This window comes from Corvus moneduloides, chromosome Z (genome assembly GCF_009650955.1).
Source record: "Corvus moneduloides isolate bCorMon1 chromosome Z, bCorMon1.pri, whole genome shotgun sequence".
In the NCBI taxonomy this organism is placed as follows: Eukaryota; Metazoa; Chordata; class Aves; order Passeriformes; family Corvidae; genus Corvus; species Corvus moneduloides.
The window spans coordinates 67,022,222-67,049,174 of NC_045511.1; the positions used below are offsets into that span (position 1 = coordinate 67,022,222).

General features: G+C 41.0%; 1 long non-coding RNA gene across 1 annotated transcript; it reads right to left on the minus strand.

The window, feature by feature from the left end:
* Positions 1 to 1,561: 1,561 nt before the first annotated feature.
* Positions 1,562 to 25,892, minus strand: LOC116438479. The gene is made up of 5 exons (XR_004237772.1): positions 24,068 to 25,892; positions 16,445 to 16,537; positions 13,498 to 13,623; positions 10,323 to 10,372; positions 1,562 to 7,023 (listed from the first exon to the last, which is right to left on the minus strand). It is a non-coding gene; the product is annotated as an uncharacterized LOC116438479 (long non-coding RNA).
* Between the last annotated feature and the right edge of the window lie 1,061 nt (positions 25,893 to 26,953).

Here is a 26,953-nt window from a genome sequence, read left to right on the forward strand (position 1 = left end):
TGTTCCATCAATACACAGCCTGAATCTAGATGATGTGTGAAGAAGTTTGTACCACCATCTGGTAAAAGTGATGAGGTTTATTTGTAGCAGAGGCTACAAGGGAGAGTTACTCACAGAGCTGGTAAGCGAGAGGGCACAGCTGTCTTCTGCTGGGGTGGACAGTCCCACTCCAACAAGTAACAGTTCTACCCTTTCAGCCTCTGCTACCCGTCAGAAAGGCACCACTTCTGTCTGACGGCCTTTGGGTGCAGTGCCAAGGATTCTTGTGCTGCTCCCTTTCCTTTGCTTGCATTTGTCTGCCTGTACCTGAGAGGTCACAACCCTCGTTCAAGTCCCTGGTGATACTTAGGAAATGGCAAAGACAATTTGCTGTTGCCACCCTGAGACTGAACTCCACACCCTGTGGCTCACCTCTGCCTGGGATGCAGGCTGCCCTGGGGTGTGGGGGAACAGCTCTTGGGAAGGCTTTGTGGCATGGGGGATGGCCACTGTTGGGGTCTCAGGCAAAAACTCAAGACGGGACCTAGCTTGCACAGTCACGGTGCTCACTGGAAAACCAGCCTAAAGAAAACCCTGACAAACACCTCTCTTCTCCAGTGTAAATCCAGCTGCTTTCAACTTTTCCAGATGCCTGCACTTGGTTCCTGTCCTTCCTTCATGCTATTTTAAATATTGTTCTCCACAGCCACTGGGCTGCTGAGATCAGAGGTGAAGCACCGCTGCCCAAATGCAGTAGGAGCTGGGGATCCTGGGGAGGTGACATTTACTCTCCTCCATGGATCTCTCATTTGCACTTCTTCTCAACAGTGTGTGCATCACCTTGCTGCCTCTGCTCTTCCTTTTGGAGAGGACCTGCAAGAGAGTGCACCCTGTGCCCTGAGCCATACCTTGCTGGCAGTGTTTGTATGTGCAGAAAATGCTGGATATTGGGAACTCATGAAATTGGGGTTAAAATCCTTGTTCTGCTTCCCACAGGATTCTGGATAGTAACAGTCTGAAGGCTTTTATGAGCTTGAAGATACTCATCCATGGTGAGAAAAATGCCTGGCTAAAGACTTCTGGATCACCAGGAAACTATCAGCCACTGCAGGGACTGCAATGCCTTTTTAAATGCCAGTCTTCAAGTCTGTGCTTCACCTCCTCTTACCAGCACAATTGCAGCAATGGCTGTAAAATGCTCAGATGCTCTGTAATGACAGCTACATAAATGGAGAAGCCCAGCCTTTTTCAGGAAGCTTTCTTAAAAAAATTTCAACAAGCTGAGTTTCCTTGCTTTTAAAGGGCCAGTTTGCATGAAGAGTTATACCAAACAGAGCTTGAGGGAGGCCCCAGATCCCAAACTTGCCATGCTTCTGCAGATCCCTTGCCCAAAACAAGTGAACCAAACAATGGACAAGATGTGTTGTCCCCAGCCATCCGACCATCCGTTACCTCTCCCAGAACCAGACACAGAAGTGAGGCACTACTGTGCCAAGGGATTTCCTACCTCACCTGTTGGGATTTACTCCATAATCTGCTGGCAAAACCCCCTCTGTCCGTGAAGAGTGCAATAGTCTGTGTCTGTTGGCAGCTGCTGCCAGGAGCCAAGGATGATGATCAAAGCAATCAGTGTGACCTCAAACACTACATACCTGTCCATGAAAAAGCTGCATGTACTGGCTGGGTACCTTGAGTGATTCCTGACTTTTAGGGAATTTTCTCTGTGGACCTGATGTTTACCACTTAGTAGATGGGTACAAGGAAAATCTTTTTGATAAATGTGGAGTGTTGCAATGACTTTATGTAACAAAACAACTGTAGAAGCAATTTTGCTCATAGAATCAAACCATACTTTTTAATTTATAATCACATTTTTATTATAGGAACAATTAGCTAGTTTAAGAATTCTGTTCAGTTTAGCTGTTCTCTTTACTAGTAACTGATTTTAATAAGGCTGGTATAAGAAGAAAATTCTGATTAGAGAGATGAATATAGACACAGGAAAAAAAGTTAGGAAAACTACTTTGGTCTCCAAGTATGAAATGTACTATCTTAAGCAACATATTTACTACAAGCAGAAGGACAAGAAAATGTTTATTGCTTCTATCAGCCCTAATGCAGAGTCCCTTTGGTTATTTCTTTAATCCAAACAGCTTCCTGGTAGATCCAAGATGTGAGGCCTTTCTGTAATGACTTGGCAAGAGAAAGGGTCCAGAACTTCTCTGCAAACACAATTAAGTTGTCAAAGGCAAGTCCTGTATTTGAATTAAAACCATAAATCTTTCATCTGCACCTACTCCACATCAAATAGCAGGAAAAGAGGCCCTCCCATCTAACAGTCTTAATTACCAGAGCACTGCAGCCTTTGAGCATGACAGAGCCAATGATAGCTGACCTTGTGCTCCAGCCCCAGAGCGGGATCAGTGTGATGAATGGGAAATCCTGCCTGAAATATCACAGCAAAGGGAATAGCCTCAGATGGCAAATTAAGTGCCTAGCACACTGTTGGGGCTACACAAATATATAATAATACCCTTTACTTTGATCTGTTTATACTGGAATGAGCAGTATGTTGAAGGCTTCAATGTAAACACATCAAACTTTGTCTAGTAGTGACCAGCCCTTGACACCTCTTTTCCCACACGAATCGTGGTGGGATGGTGGCTTTCCCTCTCTCAAATGCTGCTTTAGAACTGTTGTGCTTGGAGTAGGAGAAATAGGCACTGTGGGTTTGTTACGGTTGTCTCTAACACTCCCGCATAACTCCCCACGGCCCATAGTAGGCAAAAATAACTGTGGGTCTCCAGGGAAAACAGGACTTCTGAGGCTTCATTTTCCTTTTCAAAGTATTCAGGTTGCAGGTGAATCAAATACTGTGGCAGCTGGGTGTTTGGTTGCCTTAGAGCAGCAGTTCTCACACTGTGTAGTGTGGGCGTTGAGCAGCTCTCAAGATCCTCAGTAGTGTTTTCTCTTCAATTCCGCGTGTTTTTTAGCTCAAGTGTTGTAACGAAGAGGCACGGTGGTCCATGAACAATACTTACAGTATGTTATTGGCCCAAAACTTGGCAAATAAATGCCTGAAGTCAGGGCCACATTTTCTGGTGTCATCTCTGAAACAACTACTTCTTAGGACACCACAACTTCTGGTGTTCTGGTGTTTCTGTGACATTTCTCAAGCTCGCTCTTTCTAATTGCTATATTGACTGCTAAACATTTCTTTTCTGATCTTAATTTTATTTCATATCTTAAGGTTCCACAGCATATGCCTTCCACTAAGGGGTCTTGACAGCTCAGATATCAATTCTGTCATGAAAAAGATACCTTGCTGTTTGACTAACAAAATCAGTTAGATAGAAGGAGAAGAACCCATATCAGATATAGTATTTAGAATAGAGAGTATAAAATGTTTTAATTGAAAAGATGTAGCATACCCCTTCCATTTTCCTTTTGTTTTCTGGGAAAAAAACCCTTAAAAAGAAGGTCTCATTAATTTTCATGCTTAGCATCATAAAGCTACAAAAATCTGCTTGTGAAAAAGCTTTGAAGCAGATGTTTTACCCTGGTAGGGAATTCTTCAAACAATATTTTCCAGAGGAAAGGCCAGGGTGTGAAAGCAAAAGTTTCTTAGCACACAGTATGTTTATGTGTGTAAATAATCTACACTTACAATCTTATTGTATTAAGTTTCAATGATAAATAGAATATGCTATCTTGTACCATATAAATATGTGTCTGTGTATATATGCATACATGTGCTTTTCTTTCTACATTTGTATTTGTTACATTTCACAAAGAAATCAGTCTGCATTTAGTCTTGTGCATGGTATTTACTGTGCTTGCTACAAAAGCACTTGAAATTCGCAACAAAAGCACATTAAAACAATCAGGAAAACAAAGAGTATGAACCTCCTAGAAAACTTATTGGAGGCATATTTTGAATCTGCAAGCCTGTCGGATTATACCCACAGGCATTACCCCCATGTCAAAAGGGAACTATCCAGCATAAGAGCAGACAGGAACAACATAAAGAAAGGTGACAGTGAAGTTTGTGCTGTCAGACCTGCATCCTTCACATATTCCACAGGAGGTATTCTCTTCACCTGCTATGAGTTTAGGCAGTGGTTGGTAGGGGGTTGCTGGCTGCTCCAGGGATGTCCTGGAGGATGCATCTCCTGATGGATGCTGCAGGATTACAGCCAGAGGTTAAAAGTGCAGGAGAAACTGTGAGATTCAAAGGATGTAGCCAGGCCTATTTGCTTTGAGGAAAAACGATGTGACTGTTTTAGGATTTCTCTTCCAGTGCAATTAGTGGAGCTGCTTCATTAGTAGAAGGGTGTGGTGGGAATTCAACAACCCTGGTGGGAACACAGCCTTCCTGAATGCCTGGGAGGCATGCCACTAGCTTTATCACAGGCTGAATTTCACCTCATGAGCTTGTAGTCTCTTGATACAGAACATGAATAATAAGGATGGGAACGGAGTATACATAACCACATATTGCCAAAAAGGGACAGAATCCTATTAAAAGCAATCCACTTTTGGCAGGAGAAGAGTTTCCATGGAATTTAAAACAGGAAGTTGTGTAATTAACTGCACATTTCAGGGCAATATTATGCTTAATACAACAAAATACAGCATGAAATAAGTGGCCCAGATTTTCAGGATATAAATGAGTAGAAACCCAATTTGCTCTATAGTTCCAATGGAAAAAAGGTACCTTTATATTGTCTCAAATGACTGCTGTATGTGTCCATGCAGCATTTGCAGAACATAAAACTTGTCCAGCTAGGCACAGCTTCATTTTCATCTGTATTGTGAAGGACATATTTTATTTTGTCTTTTTATAGGCTTTACCAAGTATTTTAGATTTAAGGACTGAAACAGAAGAGTAACTCTAAAAACAGTTGGCAAAGACATCCTTAGAGAGAATGACCATGACTCTGACTCTGTATAAAAATGATCTAGAATCCCTTGAACTCTGTGGATGGACATGTTTTTGCTTGCATTTCCTGTCACCACTGCTTCTCTACAGAGTTAGCAGGGTCTACATGAACACAATCAACATTCAGTTTGTATAAAATAACATCTCTTGTGTACACAAAGAATTACTATGTTGAAATTGAGCTATCTGGGGAGAACATCCCCAAAACTGTGTGCACTCAGTTATGAAGAGAGTTGAGATACCACAGTCAGCCCCCGCGGAACTTTTGTGCATTATATTTACCCAGGACTGCTTTGATGGCAGGTGCACTAGGAATATTTCTAGGGATATGAATATGCATGTGTCTGTCTGTGCAAATATTTGGATCTACCACAGATATAAATCATCTTGCATTATGTACATTTTGTGAGGATGAAAGTGTTCTCCAACATAAAGGAAATTTCTCTCCCAGCTGTAACACTGCACTTACTAATGTGTTTTGCACAGTATACAGAATTCTTTCACACAGATTGCTGGTGAACTGCCATCCTTGCTTTCTGTTTGCCTTAGGGAAAAATTACTCCCATAGCTGCAATTATTACAGGTTATAATTGCTCTGTAGGGTATGAAAAATTGCAGTGGTGAGGCTGGGCACTGAAAAGTTACAGAGAGGATGTAGACAAGGAAATCTGAGAGGACTGCTCAGGGAGGGATTTTCACTCATAAAAGGGCAGGCTTTGCTGCTCTTTGACTACAGTCTGCAGACCTCTTTAGTTTCCATGTGAAAGGATATTAGTAGAAATGAAACTGGAGAAGGCATTATTTGTTCGTTATTTAGCCCTCCCCTACACAAGTCCACATATGCTAGGTGTTTGAACAGAGGCTAATATTTGAAGCCAGGCACCCCTCCCCAGACAGCATGGGAAGAGCCGGAGGCTGTGCTCAAGGGGGGCAGCAGACCCTCGATCCCCCCTTCTCCTCCCATTCTCAGAGCAGCTGGCCAGGCTGCAGGATCAGCTCTGCCCACAGTAACACCAGTGTGCATGGCACTTGGCATAAGGCTTGTGCTAATCCAGCTTGCATGGCCTGAAATGTTGAGGTTATTTAATGGTATCAGCTTGTTGGATCGGAACGAAAAGAGGGGCCGGTAACTTCCAGTTGCTGCAGGAAGTGGCAACCAGCAGGCAGAAGCGGGAACAGGGGTCAGGATGTAAAAAGAAGATGTGTGACTACAGATGGGATGTACAGCCCCGAGGAATTTAAAGCCCTTGAAAAACATTTGCTAAAATAACATATCATAAGGCTCAGATGTCACAAGGCTAATGTTCATGGTGCCTGAAAAGCCTTCAAAAGGCAGGAAGAGAGTACTCTGACTTCTGTGAAGAGCCAATGTACAGCATGTAGACCCAGTCATTGGCAGTTACGGCAGACAGAGCATGAACTCTAGCAAAATTGGGGTCTGGCCTATGATGAAGTATTCTATTCCCTAGGCATGAATGACTAGAACAAACGTAAAAGCATAATGATTTTCACAAAGCTCCAAGCAAATTCTTTTAGGGGAAGGTAGTGGGAGAGAGAGGAGTTAAAAAATAAATCGATTGTACTTATCTTTTTCTTAAAAGTAGCTATGACTGAAATTGGAAACCCAGACACACAAGGATATTACTGTGATGATTCCATTTGCAACAGAAAGTAGAAGCCTTATAGAGGTAGGATTGTATGCATGCAATTTCCAGCCTATTCTCTATGCTCAAGAGATACTTACAATTTGGCCGCACAATAGAAAAGCGGTCAGGCTGCACAAGAAAACCTTTGAAGTTTCACTCAGCATTGGATACTGTTGCTTTCAGTGTCCTGGTAGAGTTTTTATTTGAGCTACATACTTAGTGAAGCAAAGCTTTTTTCATCTCTTGTCTTTCACTCTGGTTGTAGTGGAAAATGTAGTGGACGGTCAGCAGCTTTGCCCTCCTGCTGTCACGCTCTTCTCCGGCTCCTGAAATCACAGCTGGTAAGGACCGAGACTGAGTACGAAACTGTGAATTTGTGAAAGCTCTTCCACTGAAAACATTTCTTGGGCTTCTCTTTGACTCCTGCTGGAGTTCATGTGTTCAAAAGGATATTGTCTGTAAATTAGAATACGGATAAGGCTCACTCAGTTACTCCCAGTCACTCCACTGTCTACAGACACACCAAGCAACTGCAGAAACCATGCTGGCTGACAGAAAACTTGGTGAGTGAAGGGAAAATGAAAAGTCACCTGGATTGGTATTAAAAAAAGATGACTTACACCAGCAGCCTGCTTTGGCTCTGTTCTTAGTGAGACCCATCTGTTCTGAGGAAGCTGAGAACATTTCAAATAAAAGCATTTGTAATTTCAAAAACTCCTTTACACTTCTAGGGCAAAATGTCAGATCTTACTTCAACAGATCCCTTTCCCAGAGTCAGAACTTGAGTCTACCTAAAGGGCATTAGTCATCTCATACCAAATGCCCATAACTCAGCAATTTCCACCCAAAACAACTGATTAGATACAATTGGATCCAGGTGGAATGGGCAGATCACTTGTGATTTCCCTTTTCCATTACTTTTTGCTTATTGAATCTCTTCTAAAGGATAAAATATTGTTTGGTACCTAAGCAAACTTTCAGCAACAGCTGGTAGTTAGATTTGGAAATAGATGGTATGTGATATGGTCCATATTTCAGGTGACAGTGCCTGAAAACTAATCAAGGAGACACGGGTTTGTGTTCTGATGCTGTGTTAACATCATTTCCAGTGTTATATTTCTAACAGCAACTGTATCTTGGATGCCATTTAAGCAGTTAATGCTGTCTAATCATAGTATGGTAGTTTCAACACTCATGTCAGTATGCCAGGAAATAGTTCAGTTCAGTTTGCAAGAGTAAAGTTCATTAGAAGGTTGCTCCAAGGTTTTCCATCAGGACATAAAGTGCAAGGATTGTTCATTTTCTTCCTTAAGAAAAGAAGGAAGGAATCAGTAGGAGAAAGTTGTAAAAAAGGTAAAGAGAGTATTTTATAAAAAGGGAAAGGTGAGAGAATTAAAAATTACTAAATACACTTACAGGCCATTCCCCCAGGGTCTCAGAATGGCATCACTGGAGCCGACTCCACTCTGACACTGCTGAGGGCTACAACAGTGAAACTCTACAGCAGCTGAACCTTTAATATGGGAAACAGCCTTTAACACTAGCAGAACTGGAACAGATGAGCTAAAGCAAGCTGAAGGGCTTTTGCTAAAAACACTAGGTGTAGGCACATGAATGAGTCATTCAGTGTGAATTAGAAGGTGAACTTTCAACACATCTACCGACCATCTGTAATTGCTTGTGTTACTAGCTCTTACTCTTCATACACTAGGGAGGCATGCTGCTCTTCTACTGAAAGATAAGCAACCTGCAATTATCTGTCTTTCACTGTGGATGAAAACCCACACACTGGCAGTTAGTGGGGGTTGTTCTGATGCTCTCTTCATGCAGTTTGTCTTTACTGCGCAACTCAGTCAAATGTCTGTACCCACAAACTAGCCATATCCCATGTGCTGATATTCTAGATATTTTAGTCTTGTATACTGCAAAGTTACAGTTCACAGCCTCTTCTGCCTGCTTAAGTTGCTCTGAATAGACTAATCCATTAACTGTTTATTAACAGAAGAGCAGATTCCTGGGTCTGCTCATTAAAGCAGACACTTCATAAATAGTGTCCCACTAGGCACCACAAGGCACTGACCATTGCCCACAAATCTATTTCAGCTTCCCCAGAGGACAGAAGCTAGAGTCCCTTGAACAGGAAAACATTCTTTCTCAACAGATCAAGAGCTTCCATGGCCTGTGAGAGAGGATGAGGTGGGAGCCTCTCAGGCTTCATCCTTTAGCTTTCTGCTAAGTGATGCTGGCTGGCAGGGAAGCAGCATGACAGCAAGCTCCTACCACAGGACAGTATGCAGCTTCCATATGTCCCCATGTTCTCTCACTGATATAGGTTTTGTTTAACTTCCCCCTCCCCACCCCCCCAGTTTTCTCTCAGAAACATGTTTGTAGTATGCTATCAAATGCAGGACACAAGGTGTTACATCAGCATAGAAAACTTGAAATGGACTGATGTGAAACCCAAAACTGGTAGTGAGGAACTTTGATCCAGAAATATGTCATGTACTAGTCTCCCTGTTCAATGTGCACTAAAAAAGCTCAGCAGGTCCTAGAAACAACATCAGTCATGAGACAGCAAATTTATTTTTCTTTAAATAGAGAACAATGATTAAAGTGACCAAGCAGCTGGCTAAAAGATGAAACATTGTTCTTGACAAACAACTTTTTCCTCTATGCACTGTGAGCCTAATCATGAGATCTTTACCTGGAGCCCTGCCCAAGTCACTCCTGAAAACCCATCCATCTCAGGACTGTACAATTATTTGCACATTAATACCATGAAATACCAAAGAAAATTACTATGAACTTTCCAAAATGGAGCCACTCTGCTTTTCAGAGAATGACAGGATCGCTGTTCTATTCAAAAGACTCTCTTTTCCAAGAAGTCAGGATCTGGCAGTTTTGGAGAGTACAGGGTGTGAACTGCTCACTGTGGTCCTGAACTTAAACACTGTTGTAGGTCGATAAATCTGTCTGAAGCATCAAATTTGTCTGAGTTTCTTTGTGGCCTGACCCCTTCGTAACCCAGCTTCTTCAATCGAGATAGATAGTGTATCTACACGGACTCCTTGTCAGCTTAGAAAACGTTTCCTTTTCCTTCTGAACAAAAGTCAATTCTCATTTTACAATGTTGCATTGCTGAAAAAATGAACTTTCTGGGAAGCGTTTTCTATTTTGAGTGAAGATTTCAGGCTTATTTTCAAGAAATTTCCTCCCCTGCCCCCCACCCTCTCTCTCGTTTCGACTCTTCCAATTCTTTGAATCTGTCTGGTTTAGTCATATCTCTTTGCAGGAAGACCTCTGAGGAGCTGAGCCTCTGGCTCAAGAGATCCAACCTCCCCAGCTTGTTCTTGCACCAAATCTCTGTGAAGATTGTGCTGCACCCTGTTTTTCACTACAGGAGGACAGAGCTTTTTGCTTAACTAGTGCTTTCAGGGAAGTCTTTCAACACTGCCTAATTACCTGAGTGCATCTGTGACAAAGTTCCTGCAATCATAGAATATGCAGTATGGACAAAAGGATATTAAAAAACTAGTACTAAATTCCCACCTGAAATGTAAAGTGACTTCAGTATCATACTGAGATTTATGGCTGCTACAAAAAGCTGGAAAATGGAAACCGTAGTTCCTGTCTTTCCTGCTGTGATGTTTTTGTGTCAGGGCTGCTTGGCAAAATAAGATACAGAACTTAAAACTCACATTTCATACAAAACCATTCCATTACTTATCATTCTGAATTTCCACATATTGTCGTACCTGAGTGTGAAGGAACAGGTGTGTAGTTCAGGAAAGTGTATCCTCTAGGCCTGTGAAAAGATAGGATTATCCAGATACACGGACATGGATAAACTATTTGCCAAGAAGCAAAATCTTTTAAAATGATGGACATAGTGGGATTCAAAAAAGGCACACATATGGATTAAAACTGCTAGATTTTTTTCCACATGAACTGTAAGGAAACATTGTTTGTTCTTCATATTTTGAAAGAAATGGACTTTCTACTGGAGTGTGAACCGGAGGTTTAGGAACTTGTGATCATTATGGGTCTCACAGTGATCTATCACATGCAGAGACTGACTGAGACAAAACCCTGCTATCAACTTGAGTAATTAACTGTAGACTAACTAAAATTCCCACTGCAAATTCAAATGGAGGTCCTGGATAACCTCCTTTCATATCAGTATGAATGTATATCATATTCAGCAAGACTGAAGAGAATTTAAAAAAAATCTATGTATTACTCACTACATGAGGAGAAGAGACCTGATTTTCGTTGGTTTTTTTTTTTTTTGTTTGGTTAGGGTGGGTTTTTTTTGCTTTTTTGGTTTTTTTGTTTGGTTGGTTTTTGTTGATTTTTTTGTTTGATTGGTTTTGTTTTGGGTTTTTTTGTTGTTTGGGGTTTTTTTTTGTAAAATCAGACCTCAAAGCAGGAACATGTGAGAGCTGGATTTCACTATGGACAGTGAATAAAATTTCAAAGTGGCTCAGATCCCAGTTTTCAGCTTTATAACACAGCACCCAAACCAGTGTGGTAGTTTTCAAAAAATGTAATACCTTAATAGTCTTGGAATTTGAAATAATTTGGATCTTTTTAACCAAAATCATCAAAGCTTGATTCAACAAATGGGAGATGTTAAAGAACAGCAAAGGCTTTGAACACAGTAAACCTGTAAATGATGTGATTAAAGACAGGTCAGATTACAACACAGGGAAGAAAAAGTTACCTGAATTCAGGAAATGTTTCTTTGGATTCAGAAGCAGTGCCATAAACCTTAAAATATATAGCCCATTTCATACCACAACTACTTCTGTTTATGACCAGCAAATGCCAAGACATAAAACAATGAAATGAAGTGGTAAAATTTTCAAAGATCTGTTTAATCTCTTCAGGAAGTTTCAGTCTCATTTTGAGGTAGTGACCAAAAAGTGGAAAACTCTTGCTTGAATTTCATCTCAACTTTCTGGCGTCACTGACAGAACATTCTACTGTGAAATGGTCACCCATTACAATTAAATGTTTGAACTCAAACAGAAAATCTGAAACATTGAAATACTGAGTAGGACCTGAGATGGCTGACTCTCTAATGAGTGTAAAACAGGCAGGAATCATAGTGTGATAGTCTCTTTGGTCAAACCCAAAAGCTTGCAATATTTCCACAGATATTTCTAGATGCCCAGCTCCTTCATGTCAAGGTCATGTGCTGTTGACCACAGTCTATTTCAAAGCAAGTTGTAACCAACATCTTTGAGGGATATCTTGTATCTGAAGAAATGGAGAACAGTTTGCCATGCATAAGTATGAAATTCAAAATAATCAGAAATCTGACGCTAACTGTCAAGTATTTATGTTACTGTGGTCATCTGAGCATTTTTTTTCCCAATTTAAGAGAATGTAACATTAAAACTATGAAATAATGGGGAACTAAGAATCTTTGTCGATGACGTAGAAACTCAGATTTTGGAAGGTCAGTGTTGTTTTTTGTTTAAAGAAGGCCAGGAGGGGGTTTTTTTCACCTAAAGCATTTCATGTCAAAGGCACTACACTTTCCAAGCCCTTACAGAGTAAATTCTATCTTGTCTTATAGGATTTGATTACTTAAAACTGTATGTTTTGGAACTGAATACAGCAGTAACACAATACTGTGACATTATGTTGATCTTTATATCCATACGGTTATTTTATCTAATCTGTGATTTTTAATATGAAAGTCAAGAAGTCTGAATATATGTACCAGGATTTAATTAGATTTAACCTAAATTGTGCTGTATGTTATACATTGAAGTAAAATTAATGAGAATATTGTGAGAGTAGAAAAGCCATTTTGTTTAACTGTTCTTTGAATGTCTGTTCTGAAAGAAGCTCCCACTATCAGTGATGCAGCAGTTAGGGCACTCAACCAAAGTAAGTCGACTTATACATGAGCAAATAGCTCTTGATACAGAGCAGAACAATTGCAACAGAAAAGGTGAGGTCCCCAGTGGCCCAAGGCATGGACTCCTGACTGACAGGAGACTTGGACCCTGGTCCTGAGCAGATTCTTTGACTCAGAGATCTCTTACACTCCAGCTGGAAAGCAGAATCTGAAGCTTGAAGCTGGTGTGTGAAAAAAAGGGGTCAAATTTAATCATAGAGGTACTTTGTCTGTCTTAGGGTTTTCTCTGTTTTCTCAGTAATACAGTGGCTAATTCATGTGTATACCAATTATACTGATTTTCTACTTCCTTCCATTTTTTTTAACCAATTTGTTTGATAAACTAATCCAACACAGATTTTATATACAGGAAATTCTTTTAATTTACATTAGATTAGTTAGCACGAAAGGCAACATAAAACATGACACAATGTTTTTTGTAGTACTTCTTACAGGTCTCCTTGAGTTTTCATGAAATTCTAGTAGGCCATGCATTTTCATATGTAGATGGCATGGAGGTATCAAGGGAGTCTATTAGTCACACTGACTGACCCAAAGAGGAGTGAAAACAGGATAAAACCAGAAAAGCAGGAATTGGCACACAGAATTGATGGCTAACTTGGCCAAGGTCCTTGCCTTTCCAAGTTCACTTTCCTTTTTTTTTAAACCTCTGAAATCTCATTGTTGTGGTGGCAAAGTCCACTTTACACCCTCCACGCTGCTTTGAAAGTGGTCTCTCCATAAACCTCTGTGCTGGAAAGTTCTCCCTTTACCAAGATTCCACTGGTTACTGACCCTCTCCCCCTCCCATCCCTTCTCCCACTGGCTCCTGTTATGTCACTCACCCTTGCCTCTGCCCCCTAGCCCTCAGACCATTGGCTTCTGATGCTTTGCCCGTCCCAGGACCCTTCAGGATAAAACCACACACGCATCTTGTTCTTGGTTCTTTGTCCCTCCTTCCTTCGAGTGTGTTGGTTTCGTTAAACGCCTTGGAATCGCAGGCAGAGAACGTCTCTCACCTGTTTGTCTCCAGTTCGTGCTTAGACTGTGTGTGTGAGTGGCTGCTCACAACTGCCTGTGAAGGTGAGATCCTGTGCACCCGTGGGTGCTGGCAGAGAGCTGCCTAAGCGTCTCCACAAGGGACCCTGTGGAATAAACGCGGCATCAATCCACTGAAGCCGTCCTTTCATATCTTACCAGTTACAAGCACTACTTCTAATTTTGTACACTGAAAAACTTGCAAGAAATTGAATATAAATTAAGATATGTACAGGTGTAAGAGCTTTGTTTGTTGCTTCCATTTGAATACTTCAGTTCACAGAAACTCCAAAATGCATGTGCCTGGTTTATCTGCATACTATTTATAACACAGTAATGTCAGGATCTGGAGTCAGAAGTTTTTGTCAAGCTATCATTTCTTCAACAAGTGTTAAGTGTAAACAAGTAGCACAGTGCATTTTTCACATTTTGATATCTTTTATTTCTTTTGCAGTAAACTGTTCATACAAAGTTTGTAGAAAACCAGAGCAATTTCCCAGAAGTAGTGTAAGCAATTTTGAATAAATGGCTCAATTTGATATGGCTTACAAATAGTTTGCGAACAGAGAGTAAGGTGAAGTACACTTTCACGGAGTCCTTCTTACTTTCAGCTTCTCTTTATGCAGACTTGCATGGCTGCTGTCAGACATTCAGCACCAAGTGTTAATTTCTCACTACCATAAATTACTTCGAAGGTGTTGTTTTCAAAGATTGTATGCTATCACACTTACTGTATTTGCTATTTCTCAGTAGACGGACTAAATTTTACTTGCAGTGAGCTTCAAGCTGTGATTTATGTTACCGTCAGACTTAGGAAACCAATTGCCTCAAAGTGAATTATCTAAACCCAAAGTGTTGTAAATTCCAAGTGAACATTTGCAATTGTTTTCTTTTTCTCAGCTGCACAAACCTATTATTCCCCTGGCACACAAATAATTTGTAATGGGCTGCTAGACATATTTGTTAATGCATTCACTCTCAACTTAAGCAATGTTCTTCAGCAAATCCAATAGATGAAGGACTGAAAATAAACAGAAAAGGTCTTCCACAGTATTGACTTGGGTCTCATATAAAAACAATTTGGATACTTCAGGCTGGAAACAAGTGTTTTGTTACAGAAGCTGATTGTTCCCTGCTGTACTGCATGCTAGCAATTTCTTTCAGACGTGTTCTCACTTGAACATTCTCCTCAATCACATTGCAGCTCCATGGAGCCCATATTTCTTCCTGAAAGGCATGTCTCTTTGACTCCCTGTCATGCATTAGTGTAGTGGAAAGTAGCTAAAATCATGTGGTTTACTCGTGCTCGTAATGATGTGCCCAAAGTGTGTCAACTGGTACCATCTGCAGTGCCTGGAGCAGTGTCTGGGAGACTGTGACAACTCAATTGCAGGCTGGAGGTTTTGAAAAACAGGCAATAATTACTATTCCTGTTAGGCAAGAGGTCTTCTTTGTGCAGCACTGGGGAGGCCACATCTGTTACAATGATTACTAAGTCTCTGCTGATCATCAATACTACAATCAAAATAGTCATCAATCTGGATAAAAATCACCATTTCTTTTCAGTTCCAGCTCACTGATCTGATCCAGTTGTAACTAATAAATTGATGCTCTGTCACCCTTTCCCTTTGTGTGCTTTTCTTCTCACTCTGATTGTTTTTGTGAGCCATGCAGGATCCTGCCACAAACAAGTGCTTGGCAGTAAAATAAGAAGGCGAGAAAGAGAGCTGTAGTTACTCTCGAAGAGAGGAATTGGATATTTTAGAAGAACATTGAACTCTGAAGTCCTAGTTCAAGAATTTTCTATAAAGCCACTGCCTTCAACTAAGCCTGGTTTATAGTTATCTTGGGTACGATCTTGACTGTCAATTATCTGACAATTGCTAGTTTGCATTTTTAGAAAAAGTATAGTTTATTATCCAACATAAAATTGAGAAAAGTATTGTAGGATATTTTCTCAGATAAATTGTGTGTCATTTGACTGTGAAAATTCATGGCTCATTTTAGTCAGCTTCCTTCTAGCCTAACCTAACTGACCATTCATAACTCTTCTGGAGTCCTTCTTAGCACTTAGAATGTGGTTTGACAAACCATGACATTCTTCATGCTTTTTGTCCAGCACTGATATGTGGAAACTCGATACTGTATTACTATAAGGCAACCCCCAAATACTCTTCCTGTGAAAATTTGAATATTGGATATGATATGGATTTCTACTCAGCTGGTTCAGCTAGTCCTTCATTTAATGTTAAACCTGCCAGAAATAACATGACAAAGCTGGGTTTCCAATCAGCAGAAATGAAATTTGAGCTCTTGAGATCATGAAAGAAGATGCATTTTGAAATGGCCAGTGATGGAAAACATGCAAAAGAGCTTCTTACATTGTATAATTCTGCATTGCCGTGAAACTGGTAATCCCTGAAGGGAAGTCTTCAGTGCCATATCAGATATCTTGAAACAATGGTTGCTGCAATGTTCCAAGTTTTGTTTTCTTCGTACAGACTAACAACAGACATAACAACAGATAAATATCAAGACAAATTTGTTAATATTGCATTATTGGCAGACAAAAAAAAGATCACTTTACATTGGAATGCTGAGCTCCTGCCAATCACCAACAAGTAGATAGCTAGCTCTGTTTTAGAATTTGCTGCTAATGGGGGCAAAAAAAGTGTGTTGCACAAAAATAGAAATAATCTGAAGGTATTTGAAAAGGTTTAGGTTCTGTTCTGATAGTCCCTCAAAAATTAGCTCTGATGACAGAGTTTGAACAATACAGCTTGTATAAAGGCAGTGGCATTTAATTTTTACATAGCCCTTTGCATGTCTTCCATGCTTTGAGAAAAAGTAACACAGTGAATCTGGTAAATAATATTTGTCTAACGTAGAGTTGCAGAAGCAAATTGATACAAAGAAAGAGCAGCTTACCTAAGACCACCCAGAAGATGATCAGGTACCAAAAAAGGTGGCTTGGGAAGAGACAACATAGAGTAGCAGGGCTGGTTTGAAAAGCCTGAGGGTCTGAAATGGAAAATTAGTTTCAGTATATGTAATTAAAGGATGAGAAGTATTTAAGTATGTATTCACATATGAAAAGTGCTATAGCAATATGTTTTTTATGTTGCTGCAAATATTTTGGGGAATATTTTTATTTCACGCCTTAAATGTGAGAACTCGTAATAATGTGTGGGTCAGGTAAGGGCTCAGATTCATGGTCATGATGCTTCCAAGGAACCTGGCCCTGTGACAGTGGTCAGGGAAAGAGTGCTGACAGTGGTCCTGCAGGAAACAGACTAGGAGTTTGTGGATGTCTATTTAGATAAAGATCTAGGAGGTTTCCTGAATTAATATGACTGATGTTGGAAAGGGAAGAAGTGTTCTGGAAAGGCTGTGTTATTGCCACCTCCTCATGGGGGTCTGTTCTCCTGTTTAGGGAGAGAGACTGTCCATGTTCCAGCACACAACACCCTTTTTACAGCATGTCCACTGAGCTTCAGTCCTTGTGTGATGATGGCCTTCTTGGAATGCGTGCTGTGACTGTAACACAGGATTCCATGCCCTTCTTGCTCTGGAGTTCTCCTAATCTCCTTAGGTTCTTTGCCGGTATCGAGTTTTAGACAGGCCTGTGGATTAGGCACGCTAACCTTAAAGAAGGTGAGATAGATCACACACTTACTACAGGTACAAACACACACAAAGAGAACATTGCTGAAATGGATGCATTTTACAGTGATGAATGAATGAACTGAATTATAAAGTGCCTGAGCCCACCTGTCCCTCAGGATCTTCAGCCAGGAGACTGGAACAGGTCTCTCAGAGTGATCTCATCATGTGGACTGAATAAAAATTCATCTTATAAATTGTTAGATTTTGGCTGCTTTTTTGTTTTGTTTTCTTCACGCCACTGAAGGGGAAAAAAGGAAACAAAAGGGAGATTTTGATTGATCTGGTAAATATGGATGTGGCTGGACCCAGGAAGAATACATTAGAGAAGTGACTGATGGCCTTGATTATGGTCAGCATATTGAGAACATGGGCTTCCACTGTGGCTGCAAAGTGCAGCTCACTATTCCCTCACTTTCTGTCTGGCACAGCTTGTGTTTTTTTTCCAAAAAGGGCTGCAGTCAAATACTGATAGAATTGTGAACATACTGGTTTCACAATGGTCAGTTGGCATTTTCACTGTCAAATTCTTCTGTCAAAGACCCATCTTTACTGGAGTTCCACATAATTACGTAGTGGATCCACATGGCAATACTTATTTGCCCATATTTGCTTTTTAAAATTGCTCCAGAAAAAAAAGTCTAGATTTATTTTTATGGATAGAAAGGAAGATATTTTCTGATCCACCACTATAACAGTGGATTTTCTTTGTATTTGCCTTTTTTACAATTCTCTTTGGCTTTTCAGCCAACATGATTTTAATATAATAGTTTAAAAGAACCTCCTGCATGTATCTTTTTGTGTCCCACCATAAACAAAATGCTTGCCAAATGCTGTAGCTCATAGGAGAATATTGTAGGAATTCTCCTGTAGGAGTCTTTGGTCAGTGAATGCAGCAGACTGGAGAATATTTTCTGTGTTCTCAGGTAAATGAATATGTCTAGCATATATACAGCAAGTGAAGGCCACAGACATGCAGACTAGATGGGAAAGAGAAATCACGAAGGTGACAATAACAAGAATAGCAATGGCAAGGCATTTGGATGGTTCTTTTGTTTTATTCACAGCCTTGACTGCCAAAAGTGCCAGAAGGAGGTGCTTGTAGGAGCAGCTTTGGTGAGGACAGAGAAAGTGGGGATGGATGCTTTTGTGAAACAAGGGAGGTAGCCAGCATGACTGAGTGGAACTAAAGGGGTAGAGAAAAAAGTTAGATTCAGCAAGAAGAGCTGCACAGCACCTCTTCAAGAGTAGGATATCAGACCTCTTTAGAGATCACTAGTAAAAAACGCCAACATCCAGAGAAGCAGTTCCCACAGCCAGAATAAGAAAGATGGCTTTGGCAGAAACATCCCACTGGCCCAGCAAAGGGAGAAAGAGGTCCTGTGAGGAAGACTGCAGTTGCTGAAAAGGAAAGTGATAAGGTGTGTATAAGTGGTTTGGCTGCAAGGCTGGAAAGGAAAGGCTTGATAGATAAAATGCTGTAGCGGGTGTGGCTCACTCACTCCATCTTGTCACAGGAGTGTGCTGGGAATCCACAGAAAAAGACTGAAGATCATGAGGTGGAGACAGTCAAACACACTGCAGGAGGTTTACATTGGGTACTCTGTTATGCTGTTTCTTTTGCTGCTTGTGAAAGTCAGCCAGGGGAAGGAGTCATTTGGGATGTTTATCAGAATGGGAGCACTCTGACAAAGACTTTGTAGAGTGTCAGCTCATTTTCTAGGCTTGTCCACCTCCTTCATCCCATTGATGCAATGCCACATCTATTACATTGTTGTGCAGAATGAGCTGTTCATTATTTGTGCAGAACACACACATTACGACTGCAGTGGCATAGGAGGTATCTGACATTTTCATGTAATTGCTGTGACCTGATACTTGTGTAACTGAAGGATGAAAATGCTTTGCTTTATCTGAAGTGGATTTTCCATGTAATGACCATATAACTAAATTAGAGATGGATAAACTTGCTGAGATTTAATATGAGCTCATAGCAAAAAAATTTGTTTAAATAAACTTTATGTTCAGATGGGTTTTGACAACCGGCAAAAATGCTATTTCTCATTCTTTACTAAGATATGATCTCATTACACATGAACAATCCCTGCAACACATGCAGAAAATGGCATAAGAAAACCCCCTTTCTGATATCATCTCTGGTTGTCAAGCATTAGATGCAAGGCTAATGAACTTTGATCCAAGTGCCAACCAGTTTAATTCTCTCCATTATTTTGGCTGAATGGGGATATTTATTAAGTTTCCCCACACGTGCTCGCTGTGGTACAAAGGCAATGAATCATTCTTATGCCACAATAATATGTGCCTTGACTCTCTCCACCAAGAACCAAAGGTGTGACTCCTGCTCTGCTGGAAAAACTCAGAGCACAGCACCCAAAATCAGGTGTTTACATAGGGCCACACACAAAGGGATCTTATTCTAGTCATGATCTGGTTCCTGGAGAGAAAGAAGCTTGACTTTCTGAGGCTGCTAGTGCTGCTGCCACAAATCTGATTCTGTTCCGGTAGGGAGGAATTTGTAGCAAAACCCAACCTTATCTTTGGATCACAATTTTATTCTTTGGTGTGGAACTATCACCTTATGCAAGGCTGCCCTGTGATCAACGCTGCAGACTCACTAGCTGCAGCAGCAGTTTCTACTGCACTGTGTTGATGAAGTACACAGACCTATCACCTATGGGAAATCAAAGCAGGTAGTGTAATCCAAGTACAAAGGGAAGGTGAAAGGAGAGAGCACTGTTACCCATGGCCACCCAGAAAGAAGAGCAAGAAATGGCTTATGTGGCCCAAGACCTTCCTCTGAGAGACTAGAGAGAACCTCAGCTCAGGAGGTTATGAGCTGTCCTAATAGAGATCATCAAGCTCAGCTGATCTGTCACAGGCCTCACAAAGTACTTGGGCCTGCTGAAAGTTAGTATATGTCACCCATCAGCTCATGGGGACACATGAGCAGGTTCACCGCTGAAATAAGAATTTCAAAATACAGTCCTCAGTAACTGGCACAGTTAGTAACTTTTACTTGGCTGGCTTGTACTTTAGGTTTTATAAAAGTGAGCACGCTGAGAGTGGAAGTCTAGGACACAAAAAGTAAGCAGAGATTCCCTTACTCAAGCCTCTCATATTTGTTATATTTTACAGAGCAATGTGATGTCTTGCGGATGGGACACCTATGCCAACCTTGAATCTGTCTTCTTTTCTCAGCTTCTGTCAGCTGTGTTCCCTTAACATTATTTCAAGATCCTTCTATTCTAGCAGGGCATTTCCCAAGTTGTTAGACATGCCAGTGTTTAAGTTCACACCCATTTGATGTGCCAGCTACAGTTCACGACAATAAAAGTTTATTGGAGGCTTTTCAAATATATTCCATTAATCAGATTCAAGGCAAAACCTTTCTCAGCCTTGAAAGCTCTTGAACAGACTTCACAAAGAGCCTGTACTATGCAGCATTGCTTACCCCCAGGTAGGAAACATCTGATATAAAAAATGCTCATCAGCAAACCGAGCTGGCAGAAATGTTTCTTGACTGCACTGAAGAGATAAAAAGAAAACTGTGGGACTTTCAGGACCAGCCCATCCCAGGTTATAATCTCTAACCTTCATATTTTCACAGTATTTCATGAAGATTTATCAATACATAATGACTTAATCAATCTGACCTTTAGTAAGAGTCATTAAGCTAAAAGCCTGTGTAATTCAACAATTAATCAGAGAGAATCAAAGGAAAAGACTTTTCAAAAAGAAAGACAGAGAATAACAAATTGTAACAGGCCAAATGTAAAAAATCAGAGAATTTTTCACCTGGGAAATTTGCCTGGAGGGGTCAGGTTAAAGAATTACCCAGCCATTGAGGGAAGGGTACCATATCTATCCACATACCTAAGACCTTTCTAAGACCACAGAGCAGGCCCCCTTTTAATAACCTAAGCTTGATAACGTCTAATGTCTTCAATATTGACATGTTGTTTTAAAAAAAACTAAACACAAAAAACAGCAACAAGAAACAAAAGCATATCATTCTACATCTTACTCATTTTGTGAGACTTGTTACTTTCCAGTTGCTTAGGGTTTTGCATAGAGATGGAGAGGAGTCTCAATCATCTCTAATCCACCATTATCAGACTGCAGGCAAACCAGCCAAGTTCTGGTCACTGAAAGAAGTCAGATTGGAAAAATGCAATCTCTGAGTGATGGTTCAAATTTTGTCATTTAAATGTATCGTGAATCTTCAGAATTTTGTATGAGACTGCTTCAAACTGAAGGAAACTCAAGCCAAAAATGGGGAGACACACTGAAACAGAGTGAGATTTGGCAGTGCATTGACTCTGCTGGGGCAGGAACAAAGGCTTGGCTAACAGCATATGCTATCTATTAAACTTTGTTCTTTGTGTGTGTAGACAGAGAAAGGGAGAGAGCAAGAGAGGTAAGAACTCCAGCTCTCTTCTTGATTTCAAACAAAGCTTTTGCCCAGATTATCTGATAGCTAATGGAGCCTGGAGAGAGCTAGACATTTTTGAGGATTATTTCACACAGTAAAGTTTTAATTTGGTGCTCTCTCTGCTTTGTCAGAGAGTTACTCTATCCACTACAATCTAATCAAATTCATTAAAGAATCTGGTAAGGTGGGCACTATTGCAGCAATTGTCTGCTTTGTTTTGGATGAAGAAAACTTTTTTCAAGCCAGGAAAACTTCCATTGTTAGGAGACAGGAGGTGTTTTCAACTAAGTGGTTCGCCTGCATACTAGAAATGTGTGGGAAACCCAAATGGGAATGACAATAATTCTTCAGATCCTCCATGAAAATGATAAAGGTTAAGCAAAGTCCTGGGAGAAAGCCATTGAGCTCAACAGTACTAAAGCCAAGGGTGTCTAATAATGAAAAGGATTTACCCAGTGTCTTTTTCTTGTAGATTGAAGTCCTCTCTCCAACTGCAAACAAAAGCAGTTTAAGATACAGGAGGCAAAAGCAAAAATCGAGCATCTGTTTGAAAAGAAAACCTAAAATTCTGGCCTAGTAGGAGGAAAAGGTAAAACCACCTCAGTTTTCATTATCACCAGGATTTCTCCTGCAATTTCAAATGTTAACTCTTAGACAGTGGGGTACTGAGGCCTTTCTTGGCCTTCCAGATCAGTCCCTCAAAACCCTTCTTTCCTCACCTTTGTCCCCTGGACTTGTGAAAAGCACTAGACATCAGTACAGCTGTAATAATACTGGAAGGAGTGGCTGATATACCAGAGGGCTGTGCTACCATCCAGAGGAACCTTGATGGACAAACAGGAACCTCATGAAGTTCATCGGGGGAAGTCTCAAGTCCTGCACCTAAAGAAGAATAGTTGCAAGTACTGGTACACACTGGGGGCTGGCCAGCTGGAAGGCAGCTGTGCAGAAAAGACCCTGGGAATTCTTGGGGACCAGATGTTGCCCACGGGCCACCAATGCATCCTTCTAGCATAAAAAGACCAGCAGCATTCTGGCCTACATTAGGAGAATAATTGTTAGCAGGTTGAGGGATGCGATCCTTCCCTGCTACTCAACACTGCTGAGATGTACCTAGAGAACTGTGTTGGGTTCTGGGCTCCCTAGGATCAGAGATACACGGAGCTGCTGAAGCAAGTTCAGCAAAGGGTCACTCAGGTGGTTAAGGGATTGGAGTACCTGATATACAAAGAAAGCCTGGGAGAACTAGGATTGTTCAACCTGGAGAATAAAAAGCTTAGGAGAAGCTTTATCACCGTCAGTCTGATGAGGGGAGTAAAGGATATGGAACCAGACTCTTATCAGTGGTGCCCAGTGAGAAGTCAAGAGGCAGAAGATTCTAATACAAGAGAAGAAAAAACTATTGCTCTAAGGTTATCAAACACTGGAACAGTTTTCTGTCCTTGAAGGTGTTCAAAACTTCTCTTAGAATCATAGAATGGGTTGAGTTGAAATGCACATTTAAAGCTCAACTAGTCCAAGCCCCTGCTATGAGCTGCGACATTCTCAACTACATCAGGCTGCTCATCCATCCTGACCTTGAATGTTTCCAAGGATAATCAACAATGGGAAGCCTTTCCTGTGTTTAACCATCCTCATTACAAGAGTTTTCCTCCTTCTGTCTTATCTAATCCTGCCCTCTTAAAGAATTACCCCTTGTCCTATCACAACAGGCTCTGTTAAAAATTCTTGTCATGGTCCTGGGCAACCTATTCTCAAAGGCCCTGTTTTAGTACTGGGGCTGTACTGCATGATCTCCAAGGGTCCTTTCTAATCTCAACTGTTTTATGAATGCTCACAAATTCAGCAGCTGCATCACCACTACAGATGCAGGCATCTCTGGGCTTGCTTGTCTGTCGTGGTCTGGCTTGGTGGTGCTGGATGGTGAGGTGCCGCGACCTTCCTAAAAGCGTCTCTAAGGTGATGCCACTCTGGCAGGTCCACCACACCCTCACACACGTGTGTACACGCAGAGACACAGACAGCTCCCTAGAATGGGTTGACAGCAAAGAGGCAGGAAGGATCTTCGTATAGAGTTCCATGGGAGGGGTTTATTGCAGCCACGCTCGTGAAGGGGTCCAGGGACGAAGAGAAAGAACGATGGAGGGTCCAGGTTTATACACAGGAGCGGAGCAAGCATCAGGGACCAATGATCTGAGGGCACAGGGGCGGTACATAGGCAGGGCTAGGGTAAGGGAGCCAATAGGGAAACTCTGAGGGAGTGGCGATGGGGCAAGGGCCAATGGGGGAACAAGGAGTGGAGAAGCTTCTAGGGCAGGGACACAAAAAGTAACGAGGGGCGGGGAGGCCAACGGGCCAACCGAGAAAGCAGAACTGGGGTGCTTTAACATACCAAAGCACAGCATTCTGGGGGAAATTTCTTTCATCACCCTAACCTGGGAGGATCTCTGTTCTTAGGGACTGTCCCACCAGTGGGCTCTCCTTGTTCCGTAGGCCTCCACACTTGTCCACAAGGCTGAGCAACTGACTCATAAGTTTCTGTTATGAAAGGCTGACATTTGAGAAAACATTTCTGCAAGATGGCAATTTGAACAGATCAGACAAGACAAAGTGCAATATTGTTATTAAGCCATGCAATAAATTGTGACAGATAGCAGTCCATAGTGCCCATAAGAAATACTGTTTCATTTCTTCGGCAAAATTTATTATTTTTGAAATATGATTTCCATGCTGAAGTGACAATGAAATGGCCTACTCTGAGAACAGGCATTATGTGGCACAGGTGGTTATTGGGAACATGGGAAATACTCACTGATTTGAGTTGGAATTAGAATGAAATGCTACATCTCAGTCACACCAAGGAGTTGGATTTATTCTCCTTTAGACAACAGCAATACCCTGGAGAACCAAGGTAGAAAGCATATAGTTTGGCATGTTTCACACAGAAATTTTATGGAAACATTTTCCAAAATATCATTTTGCTGAGGAAAAAAATTCCAAGTAGTTCCAGCTAACATACAGCTGTACTTAGAAAAGGAGATGATGAGAGTGACAAGCAACTGTTTAACTTCCTGTCTGGAGCAAGAAAAAAGATAGCCATCATCTCTAATTATTGAATAAAATTATTCCACCAGCACATCATCAAGAAATACTTCTATGTTTTTAATATAAACAAATGTGTGTAGTTTATATTAGGATGTCAGACATGGTAAAGTGATCCTGAACAATTACTTGCTGCCCTACATCTGCTAGAAATTTTTGTCCTTACTCACTTAGAAAACTCTGTGGATGCATCTCCACAGATGTCTGCTCTCAGTAGAGTACTTCACCCGCACAACTCTCCATGCAGCCAAGTCTAGATAAGGCTACCATGCATCCAGCTTTTCCATATGTGGCTCCTCTTCTCCAAGTTTTTGGATGCCTTGTTGAATCATGGGCCACCGCAGAGCTAAAAATCTTGGAGACTAAAGCTATTGCTTATGCTGTGTGGATCTCCTATCAAGAAATATGCTGAACAGGACAGGCCCACTGAGACCAAAGACTCTACACAGCACTGGTCTCATTATCACATCCACAAGTGTTTTTGCCACGGGAACCTCAGATATGGCACCTTGGCACCTCAGCTCCTTCCACTGCCTTACTTATGTTGCTTATATATGGTGCAGGTCTTGCTAGTCCCCACCACAGCACAAAGCCAGAACACAGATGCTTTCGGTGTGAGATCAGATGTGAGTTATTGATCACAGTACCCTGCTTCAAAGTTTGCCCAAATTCTTCCCAGAAAAATGGTTCATAAAGGATAGTAATAGTATTTACCTGCCCATAGGGGTACATTGCTCCTTAACACTATAATTTTGTATTGACTCAGATCACACAGATGTAGGTCCTTTCCTATTTCTTTTCTTTTCCAACTAAGTCTTTCTGTTCCCATTGCTCATGTAGATTTCTAACTCATCAATTAAACATTATATAAACGGGATTGTTTTATTGCTTGTAAATGTCTTGTTACTCAGTTTCATGTCCCGATGCTTTTGTTTTGTGGTGAAGGCAATCTTCCTTACAGAAATAATTATTTTGTACACTTACATCATGCTGTCACTTCTTTTTCCTCTCTAATCTAACCATCTCTACACTTCCCACACTTTCCTTACATAAAAAGCTCGCACCACACTTCCATTCCTCTAATCATTTTTTTCATGTATTTCCCTGGACTCTTAGTATTTCTGCAGTATTCAAGGTGGTTGACCTGGAAGGAACAGAGAGAAGATGTTACTGGCTTATATAATTATATTATTTTTAATATTGTTTTCTATCTTTTTCCTCCTACATTCTATCAGTTTGCCAACAATTTTGCTGCTTTCAGAGCATATGGTTTGGCTAAGATGTCTGTTGTGACACTTTTTTTGTTGCATGGCTGTGATTAATTTAGAGCCAAGCAATATGTCATTCTGATTTTTCCTTCCAACTTGCATTAGTTTGCCTTTGTCTCCAAGGAATTTAATCTACCACAAAGCCACCTATTTTGCTTTACTCCCGCAGAAGTTCCTCACAGACTTGTCTCACTGGGACTATCTTATTTATGTCCGAGTCATTTACAAACCTCATCTCCTTGTTGTGTCACTTGTTTTCTAAAATAATTCCTAGTGAGGCTTTTTTTTTTTCCTTGAAAAAGAGAATTTTTATCCCTATTTCACAGTTCCTTTGAAATTGCCTGAATTAGAAGAAGCACCCCATAGAGTGCTGCAGACAAAGTAACATAGTGTGACAGCCTTTTTCCTGAAGGAATACTGTAAGAGAAAAAACAGTCAACACAAATTAAGCAATTCTGATACATTGACAAACCCTATCTTGCTTCCCCCCATGGAGTTTTAGACTCTGGTGCTAGTTTTCTCATGAGAATGAGAAATTTCCTGCTCAGTTCCTCAAAACAGGAGGGAAGGTCTTAGTCCCCCAGCAAGAGAAAGACTGTGGGGCCTATAAACAACCTCACACAGGATTGATGGGAAGGATGTCATTTTCACACCTACAAAGTCACAGGATTGTTGTGCATGTGGCAGTATTTAGTACAAAGAGACTGAGGTTTTATATTGCAAAGAGGAACTGTGTGTGCGCAGAAACTGAGAGACCGAGGTCAGAGATGCAGAAACAAGAGACAAGGCCACATGTGGAGATACGCAAGGATATGAGTGGTGAGAGAGGAATGGAAGCAACCAATAACTTGCATGTTATGGGTCCAGCTGGGCTTCCTCCCCTCTGACACATACAACTGGAGTTTCTGTGAATTTCTTTGATTTTGATTCACCTAAATGTGAAGTGATAAA